This window comes from Schistocerca piceifrons, unplaced genomic scaffold (genome assembly GCF_021461385.2).
Source record: "Schistocerca piceifrons isolate TAMUIC-IGC-003096 unplaced genomic scaffold, iqSchPice1.1 HiC_scaffold_2412, whole genome shotgun sequence".
Lineage (NCBI taxonomy): Eukaryota > Metazoa > Arthropoda > Insecta > Orthoptera > Acrididae > Schistocerca > Schistocerca piceifrons.
Window position 1 is genome coordinate 131,741 of NW_025728352.1, and position 4,705 is coordinate 136,445.

The window sequence follows — 4,705 nt, forward strand, 5'->3', positions numbered from 1 at the left end:
TGCTTCACTTCAGGTTTACTGTATCCCTCTGACCTTCTTATTGACGATGTAACACGGATCGGAATTAAATACAAAAGACACAATGCCGACTCAAGTACAAGAAGACTGGCTCTTCTTACTGTCCATGTTTTGAACCATTTCTGTGACACTAGTTATAGATTCCGATGCTTAACTTCAGGTTTACTGTATCCCTCTGACCTTCTTATTGACGAAGAAACACAGATATTGCATCGGATTAAATACAAAAGGCACAATGCCGCCGTAAGTACAAGAAGTCTGACCTTTCTTACTGTCTATGTTTTGAACCATTCCTGTGACACTAGTTATAGATTCCGATGCTTCACTTCAGGTTTACTGTATCTCCCTGACCTTCGTATTGACGATGAAACACTGAAATTGCATCAGAATTAAATGCAAAAGGCACAATGCCGACTTAAGTACAAGAAGACTGACCCTTCTTACTGTCTATGTTTTGAACGATTCTTGTGACATTAGTTATAGATTCCGATGCTTCACTTCAAGTTTACTGTATCCCTCTGACCTTCTTATTGACGATGTAACACGGATCGGAATTAAATACAAAAGGCACAATGCCGACTCAAGTACAAGAAGACTGTCTATTCTTACTGTCTACGTTTTGAATCATTCCTGTGACACTAGTTATAGATTCCGATGCTTCACTTCAGGTTTACTGAATCCCTTTCACCTTTTTATTGACGATGAAACACAGAAATTGCATCTTAATTAAATACAAAAAGCACAATGGCGACTTAAGTACAAGAAGACTGCTTCTTCTTACTGTCTATGTTTTGAACCATTCCTGTGACACTACTTATAGATTCCGATGCTTCACTTCAGGTTTACCGTATCCCTCTGACGCTCTTATTGATGATGAAACACAGAAGTTGCATCCGAATTAAGTACAAAAGGCACAATTCCGACCCAAGTTCAAGAAGACTGGCGCTTCTTACTGTCTATGTTTTGAACCATTCCTGTGACACTAGTTATAGATTCCGATGCTTCACTTCAGGTTTGCTGTATCCCTCGGACCTTCAGGTTTGCTGTATCCCTCGTACCTTCTTATTGACGATCTAACACAGAAAATTTATGGGAATTAAATACAAAAGGCACAATGCCGACTTCAGTACAAAAAGACTGACTCTTCTTACTGTCTATGTTTTGAACCATTCCTGTGACACTAGTCATAGATTCCGATGCTTCACTTCAGGTTTACTGTATCCCTCTGACCTTCTTATTAACGATGAAACACAGAAATTGCATCGGAATTAAATACAAAAGGCACAATGCCGACTTAAGTACAAGATAACTGACTCTTCTTACTGACTATGTTTTGAACCATTCCTGTGACACTAGTTATAGATTCCGATGCTTCACTTCAGGTTTGCTGTATCCCTCGGACCTTCAGGTTTGCCGTATCCCTCGGACCTTCTTATTGACGATCAAACACAGAAAATTCATCGGAATTAAATACAAAAGGCACAATGCCGACTTCAGTACAAGAACACTGACTATTCTTACTGTCTATGACTTGGACCATTCCTGTGACACTAGTTATAGATTCCGATGCTTCACTTCAGGTTTACTGTATCCCTCTGACCTTCATATTGACGATGTAACACAGAAATTGCATCGGAATTAAATACAAAACGCACAATGCCGACTCAAGTACAAGAAGAGTGGCTCTTCTTACTGTCTATGTTTTGAACCATTTCTGTGACACTAGTTATAGATTCCGATGCTTAACTTCAGGTTTACTGTATCCCTCTGACCATCTTATTGACGAAGAAACACAGATATTGCATCGGATTAAATACAAAAGGCACAATGACGATTTAAGTACAAGGAGACTGACCCTTCTTAAAGTCTATGTCTTGAACCATTCCTGTGACACTAGTTATAGATTCCGATGCTTCACTTCAGGTTTACTGTATCCCTCTGACCTTCTTATTGACGATGTAACACAGAAATTGCATCGGAATTAAATACAAAACGCACATACCGACTCAAGTACAAGAAGAGTGGCTCTTCTTACTGTCTATGTTTTGAACCATTTCTGTGACACTAGTTATAGATTCCGATGCTTAACTTCAGGTTTACTGTATCCCTCTGACCATCTTATTGACGAAGAAACACAGATATTGCATCGGATTAAATACAAAAGGCACAATGCCGATTTAAGTACAAGGAGACTGACCCTTCTTAAAGTCTATGTCTTGAACCATTCCTGTGACACTAGTTATAGATTCCGATGCTTCACTTCAGGTTTACTGTATCCCTCTGACCTTCTTATTGACGATGTAACACAGAAATTGCATCGGAATTAAATACAAAACGCACAATGCCGACTCAAGTACAAGAAGAGTGGCTCTTCTTACTGTCTATGTTTTGAACCATTTCTGTGACACTAGTTATAGATTCCGATGCTTCACTTCAGGTTTACTGTATCCCTCTGACCTTTTTATTGACGAAGAAACACAGATATGGCATCGAATTAAATACAAAAAGCACAATGCCGACTTAAGTACAAGAAGACTGTCCCTTCTCACCGTCTATGTTTTGAACCATTCCTGTGACACTAGTTATAGATTCCGATGCTTCACTTCAGGTTTACTGTATCCCTCTGACCTTCGTATTGACGATGAAACACAGAAATTGCATCTTAAATAAATACAAAAATCAAAATGCCGACTTCAGTACATGAACACTGACTCTTCTTACTGTCTATGGTTTGAACCATTCCTGTGACACTAGTAATAGATTCCGATGCTTCACCTCAGGTTTACTGTATCCCTCTGACCTTCATATTGACGATCAAACACAGAAAATTCATCGGAATTAAATACAAAAGGCACAAAGCCGACTCAAGTACAAGAAGACTGGCTCTTCTTACTGTCTATGATTTGAACCATTCCTGTGACACTAGTTATAGATTCCGATGCTTCACTTCAGGTTTACTGTATCCAGCTGACCTTATTGACGATGAAGCACAGAAATTGCATCGGAATTATATACAAAAAGGAAAATGCTGACTTAAGTACAAGAAGACTGACTCTTCTTACTGTCTATGTTTTGAACCATTCCTGTGACACTACTTAAAGATTTCGATGCTTCACTTCAGGTTTACTGTATCCCTCTGACCTTCTTATTGACGATGAAACACAGGAATTGTATCTTAATTAAATACAAAAGGCACAATGCCGACTTCAGTACAAGAACACTAACTAATCTACGGTCTATGGTTTGAACCATTCCTATGACACTAGTTATAGATTCCGATGCTTCACTTCAGGTTTACTGTATCCCTCTGACTTACTTATTGACGATGAAACACGTAAATTGCATCGGAATCATATACAAGAGGCACAATGCCGACTTAAGCACAAGAAGACTGTCTCTTCTTACTGTCTATGTTTTGAACCATTTCTGTGACACTAGTTATAGATTCCGATGCTTCACTTCCGGTTTACTGTATCCTTCTGACCTTCTTATTGGCGATGTAACACAGAAATTGCATCGGAATTAAATACAAAAGGCACAATGCCGACTCAAGTACAAGAAGACTCGCTCTTCATACTGTCTATGTTTTGAACCATTTCTGTGACACTAATTATAGATTCCGATGCTTCACTTCAGGTTTACTGTATCCCTCTGAAGTTCTCATTGACGAAGAAACACAGATATTTCATCGGATTAAATACAAAAGGCACAATGCTGACTTCAGTACAAGAAGACTGACCCTTCTTACTGTCTATGTTTTGAACCATTCCTGTGACACTAGTTATAGATTCCGATGCTTCACTTCAGGTTTACTGTATCCCTCTGATCTTCGTATTGACGATGAAACACAGAAATTGCATCGGAATTAAATACAAAAGTCACAATGCCGACTTAAGTACAAAAAGACTGGCTCTTCTTACTGTCCTAGTTTTGAAAAATTCCTGTGACACTAGTTAGAGATTCCGTATGCTTCAATTCAGGTTTGCTGCATCCCTGTGAGCTTCTTATTGACGATGAAACACAGAAATTGCGTCAGAATTGTATACAAAAGGCACAATGCCAACTTAAGTACAAGAGGACTGACTCTTCTTACTGTCTATGTTTTGAACCATTTCTGTGACACTAGTTATAGATTCCGATGCTTCACTTCACGGTTTCTGTTTCCCTTTCACCTCCTTATTGATGATGAAACACAGAAATTGCATCTTAATTAAATACAAAAGGCCCAATGCCGACTTAAGTACAAGAACACTGACTCTTCTTACTGTCTATGGTTTGAACCATTCCTGTGACACTAGTAATAGATTCCGATGCTTCATTTCAGGTTTACTGTATTCCTCTGACCTTCTTATTGACGATCAAACACAGAAAATTCATCGGAATTAAATACAAAAGGCACAATGCCGGCTCAAGTACAAGAAGACTGGCTCTTCTTACTGTCTATGTTTTAACCATTCCTGTGACGCTAGTTATAGATTCCGATGCTTCACTTCAGGTTTACTGTATCCCTCTGACCTACTTATTGACGATGAAACACGTAAATTGCATCGGAATCATATACAAAGGGCACAATGCCGACTTAAGCACAAGAAGACTGACTCTTCTTACTGTCTATGTTTTGAACCATTCCTGTGACACTACTTAAAGATTTCGATGCTTCACTTCAGGTTAACTGTATCCCTCTGCA